The sequence below is a fragment of the Cupressus sempervirens genome, chromosome 5 (genome assembly GCF_028749045.1).
Source record: "Cupressus sempervirens isolate cs-2001-9-10 chromosome 5, ASM2874904v1, whole genome shotgun sequence".
NCBI classification, from domain to species: Eukaryota; Viridiplantae; Streptophyta; class Pinopsida; order Cupressales; family Cupressaceae; genus Cupressus; species Cupressus sempervirens.
Window position 1 is genome coordinate 192492722 of NC_143122.1, and position 18539 is coordinate 192511260.

Consider the following 18539-nt stretch of genomic DNA (forward strand, 5'->3'; position numbering starts at 1 on the left):
GCTTTTCATACAATTTTGCTAGGTTTACCATCAAATCTTCTGTTTTCTTTGCTTTTGTAATATTAAATGCCATTGATGGTGCTAGACATAATTGAATGCTTCCAAGTGTCTTTTTGTCTAAAAGATCTCATTCATCATTTGACATAGATCCCTAATTCTTAGTTCTTCCTTCCTACAACTTCCACAAATCCTTCTGATAAAGATAGTCTTCCATTTACATCTTCCATAACTAAAAGTTCTACCCATTAAACTTGTCAAACTTTAGCTTACCCTCACCTGCCATCACTCCCACTCAACCATGAGACCTTCCTATAGAGGATTGCTAAAAAAATGGTGATAGTTTGGTTAAAAGAGAACACAAAGATGATACCACTTGTTAGGATTAACCTTAGACAATAATATTAGTTATATGCAAATATGACCAATACCATAAAATAGTAGATCTCATAAAAGAGAACATAAGGCACCAAGATTTAACATGTTCACCCAATCCCTAGGCTACATCCACCAACAACAAGTCCAATATTATTATTATCTAGTGATTACAACCTGATTACAATATGTAATCTCTTATAGCTCAATACTATTGCAAGAAGATACAATATCAACATTCATCATGAAATCCCTAACCCTAAGCCTTTTTATAAAAACTTTTACTACTTACAAAATTAGGGCTAGAATAATGAAAAAATAGTAGCCAACACCTTTCACAATATAAGGGCATTTTTGGCTTTAGGGGCACTATCCCTGAAAACCCCCACTGGGGCATTGCCCCAGGACCCCATAGGGGCACTACCCCCAAACCCTATCTTGGCGAAATTACCCCCAAACCCTTATAGAAATAATATGAGGAGAAAACCATGCTAAATAAATCTTCGAGTCTAATTAGGCTCAATATCAAAACGAAATGAAGAGATTGAGAAGGAAGAGAATATAGACATCAATCACAAAATGAGACATATAATCCAATTCACAACAGACTAGATCAAGAAGTTATGTAAGCTAGACCCAGTTCCTTGCACTATCACCTTCCATGCCACAAGATGCCCAATAAAGGGTAAAGGTGTAAAAGTTAAAGTACCAACATTCCCTACCCAATCTCCAATTAGGTTGGAAATGACATATAAGCTTGATAGGGATGTTGGTTACTTTAGAGCTAATAAATGAAATAATAAGAGGAAACTAGCTTCCCCAAAGAAAGTTGAGCCCAAAGCTGAAGAACCTCAACTAGAAGAGGTGACTCAAGAAAAAAATATAGCTCAAGAACCTAAGACCCAAGAGCCTTAAAATGAAAAAGTAGCTCAAGCTCAAGATATTTCACAACTACCTCTACCAGAATAGGAATAGGAAGAAGGGCCAAAATAAGAAGTACAAGAGGTTTCACTGCCTATACAAGAGGAAGAAGCCTCTCCTTCACCTACTAAGAAAACTAAGGTTGGACCTATTGTCGAAAGGACTCAAAGGAAAAATCTAGAAAGAAAGGTCATACTTATTCCTCTAGTCCTAGAAATAATTCCTTAGGTGGATGAAGAAGATGAAGAAGACAATCTCCCATTGAATCTAAGGACATGCTTGGTAAAGGCTATGTAGGAAGAGAGAAGGAGAAGCTCCACCATTATGTTTCCATCTATTCCTAGGAAACCTAATGAGCTTACAACTTTAGAGGATGAGCAACAATAGTGGATGGATGAGCAAGAGGGGTAGGAAATAGATGTTTTCAATATATCTGATTTTAATTTTATGCCAATAGGAACTGAAATGGTGGGTGATAACATATAAGATGCATCCACAAACCAACCTTTGGGAGAGGATTGGAATCAAATGCCACCTCTACCACAAGGATCTCTAGGTACCTCACCACCATTATTTTAGGGTTTGTCATTTTTTGACAAAGGCTCAGCCACTCCTCTCCCTCTTGTCCTAAAGAAGAACAAGTAGGATGTCAAGAAGAGCCGGAATAAAGGCCAATAGATGAAGTATCAGAGAAATGATAGATACCTAAAAGACCTTAGCAACCTTCTTAGGATATAGAGGTGAGAAGTTTAGCTACTACAAAGATAGGGACACTAAATCTAGATATTTCTATAAAGGAGAAGACTTTGGAAAGGAGAGATAAGGGAAAAGGTCTTGTAGGGAAGTCCTCCTCTTTAGCCAAATACATGTCTCCTATGGGCACAACACCAACTTGGCTTTAGAGGGAGGTTATGGCTTGACATAAAGGCAGTTGAACCTAAATGAAGAGGAGAGTATGGATGCACTAGTAGAAGCCATCAAGAGACCTATGCCACTCATGGGTGATGCATACCAACTGACTTTCATAACAAAGAATAAAGATCATGACTTACTTTCTTATATAGCCATTCCTCCTCAACATGTTGAGACCAAATATTTGACTCTTAAGGACTATTATATTATAGAAGTCCTATTAGGAAAATCCATAGTAAATACAACTAAAGTAATGATCACTATGGGTGTGAGGGAGGTTTTTAAGCATTTTGATGAAAATGAGAATGAATTGATAAAGCTACACAAAGAGAATGAGCTATTAAGAGGCTATTTGCATGAAATTGCAAGTCCATTGGATCAAAATCACCTAGAGGTTACTCTCATTGTGGCACTAGAAAGGAGAGATAAGGGGAGTATCCAAAATGGTGGGACAATTTTGACCAGAAAGGTGTAGAGATAATATAGGCTAATTTGAACCTATTGCATAATGTTTATTCTAATGTAGAGAAATAGGTATCTATAGTAGACTAGGATTTTGGGCTTATGGATGAGGTACACACCTACGGAAAAGACCTTCAAGAACTCCAAATAATAAAAGGTCAAAGGTATCATACACTCACAAAAGTGTATGCAATAGATGAGATTGATATACTTGAGGATTGGATTGAAAAGATAGCTATTGGAAATAAGGTCATGGAAGAACTTCATGAAGATGTTTAGAAGTAAAAAGGCCAATCTCAAAAGAAAATTTTGGATGCAAATAGGTATTATGATGATATTTCCCTCAAGATTTTTGAAGATGAGTCAAAGAAGAAGCTCAAATTAGTACAAGTAGTGGTTGAACAATTCCAAAAAAATTTCAAGGATGTTTTTTCTGATGAAGATATTAGGAAAGCATTCAAGACTGAACAGGTATTGTTGAAACTTGATGGTAGACTTGACAATTTTGTGAAAACTAGAATGGATATTAGTAATTATCAATAAATATTCATGCATAAATATGAGGATTATAGAGAAATTCAAGAGCAAACATCCAGAATTGTTGTGGTATAAAGGGGAAGAAAACCTAGAAGTTAGAAATTTAATTTTGACACTTTGGAAAAAAATTTATTTTTTTGCAGTTGCTCCAAGGGTGTGCTACTCAAATGGTGTGCTGCTCCAAAGGTGCACTACTCCAAAGGTATGCTAATTTTTTTGAATAATTCAGAAGTGCAGCAACAGTTAATTGTGAAATCCAAATTTTAATCTTTCCATGCACTGGAAACACATTTTGATGACAATTTAACTCCTAGAAACATTTAGATAAGGCTAGCCTATATTTTTAGAGCTTCTAGTTACTCCCAAATCCAACTTACAACTTCCTTCATCTTATATACTTCTTCTTTTATTTTTTTTAAGACATGTAAAGGCTCATGCACCCATTAATTGATATAAACAAGGGTGGAGTCCTGCTTAACACCATTTAGAGAGTCAATTTGTACATAAATAGATTTTTATTATTATTTTAGAAGCATATGATTACATTTATAGATCTCCTACTCTCAAGAAAAATTGAGGAGATGGTTTCTTATAAATTTAGGAATGTAATATTCTAGGTTGTTATTTTAATGCACTAATATATGCTTTTGATTCTAAGTGTAGTTATTCTTGTCAGAGTGTGTTATTTTTGTGGATTCTTGTTCATGATTATAATGGAGACAATAGTTTTTTTTAATTGATTTTATTGTTCTATCTTTTAGTTCTAGCGTTTGCCGCATGTTAAAAAACTCCTCTAACATACAAAGTTGGAGAAGAGAACACCCTATTGTTCCTACATAGCTTCTCATCTTGCATGAGACCACTTTCTGTAGCCTTATGATTTGATGAGAAGTGAAACATCTTTCACTGTTTACTAAGTTCCCATAGATGACTACATCAATGGATTTGAGGAAGCATTGCTCCTATTTTCATTGGTTTCCTACCTAATCTTTTCAATGATTTAACTCGCAAATGTGTTGTTATCATAGTTTATGTCCATTAGGAATTTCCCTTTAATATTATTTTCTTTCATCTCTCATTAACTTATCTTCATTAATTTCTTTGCTAACCATTGGTTAAATTAGGAATTCATATAGTTACATTGTTAGATTGAATTCATTTAAAAATAGAAAATACCAAAAATATATCTCTTTTGTGGCTAATTTTGAAATAGCAAGTAGATTGGTCATCTTATCCAAAATTGGATCAAACTAGAAAAGGCCTCTTTGTGAACAAACATATTTATCTTCAACTGAGTGGATTCTAGTAGGTTGCAAGATCACCTAGAACCTTAGAGTTGATCCTAGGTTAACTTTTCAAGAGAGGATTTCAAAAGGATTCATCTTGTTAAGCATTGTGCAAAATGATAGCTCAACAAGTTTCTTCAAAAAAATGCTAAGATCATTGTTTAGCATGAGAGTTTCCCAAATTTTCTTTTAAAAAGGAACAAAAGAGTTATCAAACTAAGAAAAAAGAGCTAGAAAATGACACAAATGACTTTGCCACTCATTCTAAGCATGGTCAAGGTAGAAAATAAAGGAAAAGAATTATAAGTGATGTTAAATTTAAGGGTTCTAGAGGATTTTAAAAGGTAATCATATAAATGGATATGCACTCTAAAATGACTATCCTATTCTATATAAAATGATTGAAGGATGAATCAAATGGAAACATGCAAGCTTCATGAAGAAAATCGAAAGGGATTACCAAAGACTCAAAAAGAAAGAATTGATAACTTTCAAAGAGCCCTCAGAATGGATTCTCTCATTTGGTTAGACAATGATTGATAAAAAGGTATTACAAGGATTGCAGATGAATGAACTAGTGGAGTAAAATATTTTCTCCAAGCTTCTAGAAACTCATGATATACCATACCTTGAGACATCAATGAAAATGAATACATTGAGCATGCATTGAGCTTGAAGATTTAAGATTCTAAAGTTTTGACTATCAAGGGACTTGAAAGATGCTTGAAATATTCAAAATTTAGTTATCACTTGATGCATGTCAAAATAATACTTGATGGTGAAGAAATACCATTATGATTTCTTCCTTTTTATTGGGGCAACTTATTAATGTTTCACAACACACACACCATTTTTGCATAGAAAATGGGGAAAACCTAGTTAAAATTTCTATACCAAGCTCTTAGTTTGGAGCACTGGTCATTTTAAACCCTTGTATGGGTCTAGGACAAACCCCAATGTTTGACTAGGAAGGTCTAGGTAGTTGGAAATTGGAGAAAATGACTTTTTGTACTCTAATGTGCTTCAAGTATGCACATGCACACATGCACATATCTGTACTACATCCCACTCTAGTGATGCACACATGTCACTTGTCATGGTGTACAACCTTGGAGGGTGTGTACCTACAGGGATACACACTAGGTCCACAGTGTATATAAGACCTTGACCCCCTCGCCTCATCTCATTCACATTTTCCTCCCTCCAAAGTGCACACCTCCATAGCTTACCTCCCTATGCAACTCCCCCTCCTTGGTTTCCTATACACAAAAAACAAACAAGGTCAACACTTCATTAGGTGTGCACATGTGCACCTTCATGAGGTGCACATATGCAGAACTCTACACATTAAAAGGAAATATGATAAAAAACACAAACACACAGAGTTAGGACACACAAACTTGCAAATCTCATATTAAGGGGTAGAACAATGATATAAAGATAGTTTGAAAGAGATAAAGGAAATAGTGCAATCCTCTTTCCTAATTGAAAAGACACCTATGGGCCACAAAGTATGCAAGGTAGATATGAATAGGGGATACATGAAGGATGATATTAGATATGCAATTGTCCTCTTGAGAAGAGTCATGTGTCTCTTAACAGTAGGTCACCTTTAGACTTGGATGGTCCATTTTATTGAAACCATCAGAATGAAAAGGATGCCCATTGATTGGGCCACCATCCTAAGTGACAACTCGGATGAGCCACTAGTAGTCATCAAATCATACATGTAATTCTATATGATAGCATACATGGTTTACTTACTAGAGGCTAGAACCATAGACTACACATCTCACTACATAAGGGGAAGCATACAAGATGAAAATGCTATGCCCTATGTGGTATACCCATAATTGGAAAATAAGAATCACTCACTAAAAAGTGTGGAATATAGAGTGGTGAATAATGGGTCCATCATTGCAATCATCATTTTTATTAAAGGTGATTATGTAAAGAGAATATCCAAAGAGTTAGTAGTCAAAATCGTAGAGATCGGTTCCTACTGAATTCAATTTAAGAACTTCACATATCTTTGTGTAGCTAATACTCTTATATGCCCCAAGAAGCTCCTAAGATACCTTTTTTTCAAGTCAATAATCTTAGATATTTCCCTCTAACTCACTTCTTCATATGATAGAGTAAGAAAACAACATAAGAAGACATGGGTCTAGCCCATTACAATTGGTGCCTTCAAGGTGAAGAAAAAGTAGGACATTGCCACCTTCAACTCCAAATGGGATCAATATCCCTTATAAGAATACAAATCCCCTTGCCCATTTTTTGATAATATTGGGATGGTGCAACATCTATAAGGAAAAGATTTTGTTCATGTGGAAGTGTTGGAAGATCACTGGATGAATTCTATAGATGACTATGATGTTTGTATATGGGAATATTGTAGGATGACTTTATACTTAGTAGAAAATGTGCTAAAAATAAAGATCCCATTATATAACAAAGATAAAATCTATGACTGACCAATTATGAATGTTGTGAGAGGGTGGGATGAGAGCAATGACATAGCTCATTGGGCTAGGAATATAGTTAAGTTAACAAGGGAATAGATTTGAAAGCCACTTTGGATGGATCCAATTTCTCAAACCATACCCCTATAGGACATAACTAGACCTATCAAAGGTAATGGTGCAAAAGTCACCATACCAACCATCTCCATTCAATCCCTAGTAAGGCCAAAAATGGTAAATCAACATGAGTGGGAGGTTGAGTACTTTGAAGGTGACAAGGACACGAAATGAAGAGGGTACCTCCTAGGGAAAAGAAACAAGTAGCTGATTCTCAAGTGTCTCCACATCACATAAAACTCTAATAAGAAAAAGTTGATCTAGCACAAGAACCTTTAGATTAGGAACATCCATAATAACTAGAGGAGAAAGAAGTAGAGGAGAATATGGATCTACTAGTGAAAATTGCAAAGGAAAAAGCCTCCCTCTTGGCTCCAAAGAAAGCAAGAATTGAAAAAATTGTGGTGGGTACATGGAGGGGGAGACTAGAGAAGAAAAATACTCCATTCCCATAGGTTCCTAAGACCATCCTAGAATTTGAGGATGAAGGAGTAGGGGAACAAATAGAATGTGTCCCTTTGAACCAAAGAACTTGCTTGATCAAAGCCATAGAGGAAGAGAGGACAAGAATATCCACAATGACACCTCCATCCTCTCTAAGAGAGCCTATCTAGGTATCAACTTTAGAATATGAATTTCATAAATTTATAGTTGAGATGGAGAGTGAAGGAAATGATATCTTTGACCTCTTGAACTTTGACTTTATGCCAATGGGTACTAAGATGGTAGGTGACAATATCAAAGACACCTCTACTAGCAAACCCTTATGAGAGGATTGGAATCAATTTCCTCCTCTACCTCAAGGACCTTTGGGAATTCAACCACCACCATCACAAGATATGACCATTCTAGAAAAAAGGGTCAATAACTCCACTTTTCTTGGCCACTCAAGAGAGATAGAAGAACAATAAACCAAGGGGGTTCCAACAACTTTATGCTAATGAAGTATCTGAGGAGGGACTAATAACTGAAGAAACTCAACAATCTCCTCAAGATACAAAGTCTATATCCTTAACCCAACAGAGTGTAGAAACTCCTACTGATGATCTTTGACATGAAAAGACTCCAATGAGAAGTGATTAGGGAAAGAAGCCTACTAGTGAACCAATCTCTTCAGCTAAGTATATGTCACCCATGGGTACTACACTAGCCTGGCTAAATAGGGAGGTCATGTTTTGTTAGAAAGGGTAGCTAGACCTAATAGTAGAGGAAGGAATGAAGGAACTAATTAAAGTAATGAAGAGGCCTAAGCCACCTAAGGGTGATGCCAGAACATTGGCCTTCATAATGAAGAACCAAGACTAGGACCTACTTGCACATATTACCAATCCTCCTCCTCAGTCTAACAGTGAAGAACTGACTCCAAAAGATTATTAAATAAAGGAGGTCATTTTGGGAAGCCCCATGGTGGACATCGCTATAGTGATGTTCACCATAAGCATGAAAGATGTTTCTAGGCACATGGATTAGGATGAATTTGAGCTAATAATTTTGTGAAAGATGAACAAGCTATTGAGAGGCTACTTGAATGAGGTTGTAGGCCCCACTGACTTGGAGAATCCAAAGGTCTCTCTTGGAGAAACATTAGCAAGAAAAGGAGTAGGAATGTAGTTGGACCCATTTTTGGAAGCATGTCAGGAATGACATGAAAGTTTTGAAGAGAAAGGTGTGCAAATAATATAGGGCAATTTGAACCTACTGCACTACATCCAATCAAGTACTAACAAGTTGGTTTCCATTGCAAACCAAGATTTTGGGCTAATGAATGAAGTACATACCTGGATCAAGGACCTAAAAGGATTACAATCAATAAAAGGTCAAAGGTATCAGATTCTTATGGAGGCATGTACTGAAGAGGAGCTAGATAAGATCAAAAACTAGATAGAGAAGATATCAAAAGGGAATAAAGTAATGGAGGGATTATAGGAAGAGATCTAGTGGATTAAGGATAAAATACAAGAGAAATTTTTGGAAGTAGAAAGGTACTACAATGCCACTTACCTTGAGATTTTTGAAGATGAGTCTAAGACCAAGCTTTTTGTGGTGCAATAAGTTATCCAACAATTTAGAGAAACATTTGAAGATTCTTCATCAAATGATGACATAAGAAAATAATTCAAGACCGAAGAGGTATTGTTAGAGTTGGACACCAAGCTGGAGGATTTTTCTATTACTTAGATATAAGTTAGTAATTATTGGTAGCTAGTAAAGGAAAAGTATGGAGATTTGGATTTTCATTAAGCTATTCAAGTGGCTGGGATTATAGATAAGTTTCGAAGTAAACATCTAGACATCTTTTTGATGTAAAGAGGGAAAAAACCTAGATGTTGGAAATCAAGTTTTGACACTTAGAAGAATTTTGGATTTTTTGGAACTTGTCACTAAGGTGTGTAGGTGTGAAAGTGTGCATATGCACATGTGGGAAGTGTGCTTTTCATAGAGCTATGCCAATAGTTTTTAAAGAAGCAACAATATAGTTACATTTCCTAATTTAGAGCATTCCATGTACCATAGATGCATTTTGATGACAGTTCAACTCCTAGAAATGCCTAAAGAAAGCCAAGCTTTCATTTTAAGAGCTTTCAAAGACTTATAGATCATCTTAAAACTTCCTTCCTTTTAGATTCTTATTATTTCATTTTTTGTGTCATGTAAATTCTCATGATGCACCTATTAATGGATATAAGCAAGGGTGGAGACCTACTTAGCACCATTTAGAGAGTCAGTTTGTATATAATTAGATTTGTTTTATTTATTTTTGGCATAAGTTTTCATTGTAAGAGCTCTCACTCCTAGCACAAAGAGGGGAGATGATTTCTTATAAATACATGGATGTAATATGTACTCTAGTCCATTATTTTGATGCAATAATTTATTCTATTGGTGCTCTCATTCTGAGTGTAGTCATTCTTGTTGGAGTGTGTTATTTTTGTGAATGCATGTTTATGAATTATAATAGAGCCAATGGTTTTATTGTTTTGTTATGATTGTGTGATCTTTAAGTTCTAGTATTTTCCTTGTGTTAATGAATTATACTAACATAATTAATTGGAGAAAGAATCATCCATTGTTCTTGCATAGTGTTTTGTCTTGCATGAGTACACTTTCTGTTGCCTTGCAATTTGATAAATCGTGAAACATCTTTTGGTTTATATTGATTTCCCATTGATGATTTCATCAATAAAGTTGAGGAAGCACTAAAAATTGATGTAGAGGATGAAAAATCAATATCACAATATTTCTCCTTCACTGGCATTTCGAAGGTATATTTGAATAATTCTCTATTTGTTGAAAGTAGAATAGATTGATCAAGCAAAAATAAATTGTTTCATTTCTAGATTATACCTCTTAATGCATTCCTTCACCAATTTTGGAGCTTGCATAGCCATGAAAAACATGGTAGCTTCAACTAATCTACTCTGCTTCAACTTCTGTGCGATTGGATGGATGGGTTGAGTATTCAATCTTCTTTGTAAATCACCAAGATGAAAGAACTTTAGAGATGTATCAGTGTAATTTTAAGTTCACTTTCTAGTTCAACCAAAAATTAATACCTAGTTGGTTAGAATTCCATTTTCTTATATTGCACACATAAAGATCAAATATTTAACAAATTTGCAAAAAATAACCATTACAAAATGAGGAAATTTGTTTTCCTAAAACCCGATCATATAGATCCAGGAATTTAAATGTTGGCACCACGCAACCAAAATAGCAACATAATGGTTGGATTTGAATTTAATTAGGTAGATCAATGGTCCTAAAGGTTACAATAAGCATAACCACATGATGTCTTAAAAATCCAAACAAATAAACTTACTTTAATCTCCTAGAGTAACATGAATATTTCTTTTCAAATACCCTTTATATATAAGATTTTTGAAAGATATTTCTTTTACTACAGAATCTAGAACATTAACATGCACTAAGCTCATTAAACACAAGAAAGGAGGCATTACCTTATCTTTATGCAAGCCTATATTTATTATGGATTTCATTTGATTCAAGAGCTCATAATGTGGGCTTCTCTTTTAGTACATGGGAGATTTCATTTGTGTCTTTTTTGCACAAGGATTTCCCTTCACTTTATACAATGAATTGAAGAAGTCATGATGCAACCTTTCCACTTTACATATTTGAGTGAAACATTTCCCTTGTATTAGGCAAGCTTGGCTAACTACTCTATCACTATATTAGCATCTCCAAAGAATATCCTCACGTCTAAGATGGCATGAATTCCAAAACTTCATCTTCATAACCTCTAAAGACAAGCTTCAGGGATACCCCTTTGGGTGGAAAAGTACCATGCTAACCTATACTTTGTAGATGAATCAACACTCAAAATGATTTCCATCACTTTTATTACTTTTCCCTTTGAGCTTTAAGGTGAATTGGTTACTATAGATTTACGTCTTCATAATATCAAATCAACCACTGACCTTCAGCTCTTCTTTCTAATGCTTCATAAAGATATTTTAAGGAATTTTATTCTAGAGGAGGAGAAATAAAAAAATGGAACTCCACCTTGATGAATAGAATAAATATTTTTAGTTTATAATCTCACTCTAAGAGTTTCATAGCCTTAAATTTGTGCTCTTCTAATCATCTCACCATGAATCAACTAAAAATATACCTACAAATTCCTTTATTACACTAACCTTTGGAATCCATTTTGATGGAGCCCTCCTATGATGTAAAGATGATAGAAAGGGCTAGAATTAAGGACAAACACTTTATTAGAGATGGAAACTTTCTACAAATACAAATCTAACTTTCATCTCATTGGGAAGACACTCAAATAGAAACCCACACAAACCTAGATCACCTAGGAATAGTGATGCACAAGAATTGCAAGAATCTTAGATAGAGGTGTAGGGAGGCAATAGAGTAGGGAAATCCTAGAAATATGAAAAAGGGGAAGATCTTAGGATGGTTTATGAGAAGGAAGCCACCTAGGGGATGGCTAGAAAAGGACTCAAACAAATTTTTCATTGAACACTCCTCAATTTGTGAGCTTAAAAGGAATAGACTAAAAGTTTGGTAATAGTTGGCTCTAACTAGGGACTTAGGCATTCAAATGCCTAAGAAGGGACCTAGTTTCTCTTTTTTTGCATATATAGAACAAAAAAACTTAGTGCAAACACTAAACTAAACACACAATAGAAAAGAAACAAAACTAAGAAAGCAAGCCATCTAAACTAGGAAAAACAATAGAAAGGAAAACCTACCTAGACTAATTAATTATAGGGATTACCTTCTTTCAATCACAAAGCTCATATAATTTTAGGTCCTAGAAATTATATGACAATGGTAGAGCCTCACAAGTGGGGTAGGAAAAAATAAATGAATTATTATAATTCACTTGAAAACTTTTGAAAGGGCCTCTCCAAAGAGAATCAAAATTATGATGAATACCTTCAGGTTAATGTCTCTTAACCCACAACAATACCATATCATCTTTTATGAACCTTTGTGGCCTTTCTCTTTTATTAGAGAGGATCTTTGCATGCCTCTTATGCTATGTGATGTGGTCAACTAACTTTTCACACTTATCTTCCATCTTTGTAAGGTACATAATTCACTTTTTCAAACCATTTTTAAAAATTGGGTCCTCAATTTTCTACTACAACATATAGATTGATAGCTCCAATGGAAGGGGAAGACTAGCTTCAATTTCATATACTAGTTCAAATGAGGACATACCAATGGATCACTTAGGTCTTACTCTATATGCCCAAAGAACTTCATATAGCTTCTTGTGACAATTATTTTGGTTGTTAGAGACAAACTTCCTCATGATGTTGACCAAATTTTTATTTCTTGATTCTGCTTGACTATTTCCTTGAGGAAAATAATCCAAAGAGTAACTTAAATAGATCAACTTTCATGGGATACCAAATCTGACTAGAATGTTTCCTTTATAGACTCATAGACAACTTCAGAAGTGGTTCTTTTTGTAAGCTTTACTTCCACCCACTTTGTAAAGTAATATATAGCTATGATAATGTTTGAATGTCCAACTAATCTGATGGACGGATCTAGACTAATTGTAGTATTGAATGCTTAAATAAAATAAAATTAGTAGAAGTTTTAATAAATTTATACATAATTGAAATTAAGCATCAAAACTCAAAAAATTTGAGGAGAAATAAACAGAAATGAGAGAGAAAAAGATAGAAAGTGTAAACAAAGTTTGATTTCAGAGTTCACCACAAACGTCACTACATCTTTGAGTTGGCTCCAATAGAGTACGATTGATTTGATTAATCTCCAGAAATCAATTACAATTATGCACCAAGAAGACCATTTCTTCTAGCACTTCAATAGTAGAGAAATACTCTAAAGTACAAAAATGGCCCAGAAAATCTCCTAGAAAAATCTCCCTAATCCTTCAAAATTTCACCAAGAGCCATTTCTCTCCAAATCTACCTTCAAGAATTACAATAATTCTCCAACTTTGATTGCCTTCAAAATGACATCCTACCCCCCTTTTTATACAAAATAATTTTCCTAAATTGGCCCAAAACCAATTAATCCATAATTAGACATTTTAACCATAAGACACCTATGAATAACCCCTTTTTCATTTTTATATTTTGGCATTACATTCATATTTGGGGTTAGTTATTAATAGAATAACAAATAAATCCTATTTTAAAAGTGGGCAGTTTGTTTGTTCCCACTCAAATAATAATTATGCCCTCAATATAATAAAAGCTAACGCATGGCGCAATTGCCATGTATCTTTTACACCTGCCGCGAGGTCAGGGGTTCAAACCTCATCAACATTTTCATAAATCCTTTGGCAGCATTCATGGTTGAAATAGAAAGTTTGTTATATAATTGTTGACTACCATTCATGGCTTAATGGCCACCAGTCACGGGATTTGAAGTGGGAGGTTGAGGTTTCAAAACTCATTGAAGACCTTTGTTTATTATTATTATTTTTAAAAATTGCCAACATGATGTCATCAGAATTCAAAATGATAATTTTTTACCTCCAAAATTCAAATTCCCATAACTTTCACATATGAAGTCCATTTTTGATGAAACCAAAGCCATTGGGAAGCTCTCGATGAGATCTTCATTTTAAAATACATTGTTGACCACTTTTGAGATGGTCTAATTTTTCCCTTTATCTAGCCCTTTGGTCTACCTATTGACCAAGACTTTGACTGAGCATAACTTGCATGAACAGACTCCTTTTTGCTCTGTTCAAGTTGCATTGGAATCAGGATGCTGAGATCTTTTTGATGGTGCAAAAATATGGAGATTTGAAGATACTTCAATTTTCACTGAAATTATCCACTGGATTAGGCCTCCCCACTGAAGACCTTTTGGACCTCCAAAAGTGAAATGTATTCTAACATAAAGTGAGGAGTTGGCCTCCCCACTTGTCCTGTATCACCTGTACATCTGAATACCTGACTCACAAGAACAATGAAGGCTACAACAACATTATTGATCATAAACATTATTCTATCACTTCCATAAGCATCTACATCAGTTTTCATAGCCACTAACCAACAAACATTGACTAGCATCAAGCTAAACAATAATGCAAAAATGAAAGAGAATAAGTCAACAACATATTGATCCTTCACAATAGGAACACTTTTACCCAAGGAACCATCAATGCTTTCAATAATCATTCCCTCATGTTGTACTGTGGGTGTAGCCTGCAATATCTAATCCTGGTTAGCTACTCCAAGTTCAAGTGTAGAACCACCTGTACTGACAAACATAAGAGTTAACTCTTTACTTGCATTAATTACCCTTTTTAACTATCTTGTGTTTGCAAAATAATGATCAGTCTTAATGCTATGAGAATGCACAATATACTGAATGGCATCTTTAAACAAGTGATAATGATTCTTTTCCCTGTAGAAAATTTCTTTTCTATCATAAAGATAAGGGCTACCAAGCACTACCCCACAGATATCCAGTGGAACCACATCAAACTGTACTTCATCTACAAACTTACTAGTGATTGTAAATCTTAAGGTGCATTGTCTTGTTACTTGCAACTTATCATTTTCACAAATCTAGCCTAGTGGATAAGGTTTCTTATGTAATGTAGTTTTCAATCCCAAGTTTCTTACAATACTTTCAGAGATCAAGTTCACTTGAGAAAAACTATCTATGAGTCCATCAATTTTAGTGTTCTTAGCAACAACCCTTAAATGAAATAGCTCATTCCTTTTCTTATCTTTAGAAAAATCATTTACTGTAGAAGTAGAAGCACAACTAGCAACATAAACACTAGAAATAGGAGCTTTACCTTTCAAACCCATAGTTGTTATCTTAGTCTCATCATCTAAATCTGAATCAAGATCCATAACAACATTTGCTACTTTCTCATTACATTTCTATTTCTGATCAAATTTCTGAGCCCACTTAGGCTTCAATTCGGGATGCAACTTCCAACAATGTTCTTCATCATGACCCTTTCTATCACAATGAGTGCAAGAAATTTTCTCATCCTTCTTGATTGTAGTTTCCTTCTTTCCTTTCTCTGTCTCTGCATTCTTATAAGATTTCTTTACATCATTATCAAACTTATCAATAAAAGATCCTTTACCCCTTGACTCTAAGTGTGTAGCTTGAATAGACACTTCATCCAAATTACAAGGGTTCAATACCAAAATAGAATGTCTAAGGTAGGAATGAAGACCTCCTATGTACTTCAAAAAAGTATCTTGGGTGTACAAAGGAACATTCAAAGCAATATCCCTTTTTCTAAATTCATGGGTGTACTCTTGGATAGTTTGATCTTTCCCTTGCCTAAACATTTTCTAGTCCATCATTAACTGTTGCATATGTCCTAGGGGATAAAATTGCTTCTTAAGAGCATTCACAAACTCTGCCCAAGTTAAACTGACTCTACCATGTTGTGAAATTTTTGCCTTAGTCTTACTCTCCCACCAGGTTAAAGCTGTACCTCCTAACTGAAGAGTAGCTAATTGAATCCTATCAACATAATCTAATAGGTTCTATACTCTATAGTAGACTTCTACTTGTTGAATCCAATCATCCAATTTTTCAGCATTAAGTTCACCACAATACTTAGGAAAGTCAAAATTTACATCCAATTTGATCTTAGGCTTATACCCACTCTTGAAAGGATTAAAAGAAGTAGAATGAGGAGAAGATGGAGAAGAAGGAGAAGATGAATAAGATGTTGAAGATAGGGATGGAGGTTTAGGAGGGTCACTACCACCTCCTACTCCTTTGGCTTTGTCATCCTTTAATGAGGATTTTTCTTTCTGCTTATTCTTAGCCTTATTTTCCTTTCTCAATTGTCGTTCATGTCTCTCTTGGAGAAGAATGTCCACCTTAGCCTTCATCTCGAGGAACTCTCTTTTGAAATTCTTTCTCACTAATCTCATCAAAAACCTCCATTCCAAAAATAGACATCTTTGGAAATATTCTATGCTTCCCAATCTCAGGATTAAATTCTTCAAGCTTGCCTTCACCCTTCTAAATCCTAGATCTTGTTAGCATTCAAGAAAGCAACTGCAATAATAGTCAATTGGGCTCTTATACCACTTGATCTGATGGATAGATCTAGACTAATTTTAGTATTGAATGCTTAAATTAAATTAAATTAGTTCAAGTCTTAATACATTTATACATAAATGAAATTAAGCATCAAAACTCAAAAAACTTGAGGAGAAATAAATAGAAATGAGAGAGAAAAAGATAGAAAGTGTAAACAAAGTTTGATTTTTAAGTTCGCCACAAATGTGACTATGTCTCTAGCTTGGCTCCAATAGAGTATGACCGATCTGATTAATCTCCAAAAATTAATTATAATTATGTACCAAGAAGACCATTTCTTCTAGCACTTCAATAGCATAGCAATACTCCGAAGTACAAAAATGGCCCAAAAAATCTCCTAGAAAAATCTTCCTAATCCTTCAAAATTTCACCAAGAGCCATTTCTCTCCAAATCTACCTTCAAGAATTACAATAATTTCCAACTTTGATTGCCTTCAAAATGACATCCTAGCCCCCTTTTTATACAAAATAATTTTCCTAAATTGGCCCAAAACAAATTAATCCATAATTAGACATTTTAACCATAAGAAACCTATGAATAACCCCTTTGCCATTTTTATATTTTGGCATTACATTCATATTTGGGGTTAGTTATTAATAGAATAACAAATAAATCCTATTTTAAAAGTGGGCGGTTTGTTTGTTCCCACTCAAATAATAATTATGCCCTCAATATAACAAAAGCTAATGTGTGGCACAATGGCCACATATCTTTTACACCCACTGCGAGGTCGGGGGTTCAAACTTCTTCAGCATTTTCATAAATCCTTTGGCGGCATTCATGGTTGAAATAGAAAGTTTGTTATATAATTATTGACTACCATACGTGGCTTAATTATTATTATTATTTTTAAAAATTGTGAACATGACATCATGATGATGTCATTAGAATTCAAAATGGTATTTTTTTACCTCCAAAATTCAAATTCACATAACTTTCACATATGAAGTCCGTTTTTGACGAAACCAAAGTTGTTGGGAAGCTCTCGATGAGATCTTCATTTTAAAATAGATTGTTTAACACTTTTGAGATGGTCTAATTTTGCCCCTTATCTAGCCCTCTGATCCACTTGTTGACCAAAACTTTGACCAAGCATAACTTGCACGAATGGACTCCTTTTTGCTCTGTTCAAGTTGCATTGGAATTAGGACGCTAAGATCTTTTTGATGGTGCAAAAATATGCAGATTTGAAGACACTTCAATTTTCACTAAAATTATCCACTAGATCACCAACAATAGAGGAAGGTTTAATTGGACCAATGAAGTATATTCTCCACTTTTGAAAGGGGCTTTCAATTACTATTGGTCTTAGTGGAAAGGTATCCACCTGAGGCTTACCACATTTTGTATTTTTCACATTGGGCTACCCATTTATAAGCATCTCTAAATATACCTAGCCAATAATAACATTGCCTCAAAATTTAATGTGTTGTGACTATAGAAGAATAATTCCCTTCACAAGCTTCAACAAGAAATTATCTAAGAAATCTCTCCTATTGAGACTTGTCTACACATCTTAGAAATGTTACATTGATTTCCCTTTTGTACAACTACTCATCCCAAATAAAATATTTCATTGACCTGATCCTAAGATATCTTTTATTCTTATAGGTTAATCCATTGGGATACTCTCTATATGTAAGGATGTCATGTCCCCTTTTCAAATAATAAAAAAATAATAATCTTTGCTAAGACAGGCAGACCCAAGAAAGTGAAGTTTCAGAAAAAGGGAGTTAATCTTTGGAAACCGTTGGACTAATGAATGATAATTATTATTAAAATATGTTTCATTAACCTCTATTGGACATGAGTTACAGTTATGCCCTTTTTAAAGAGGTTTGGAGGCATTTTGGGGGGTATTCCAGACTTGATTTTCGCTCATTCTTTGTTATTCTTCAGAGGCTG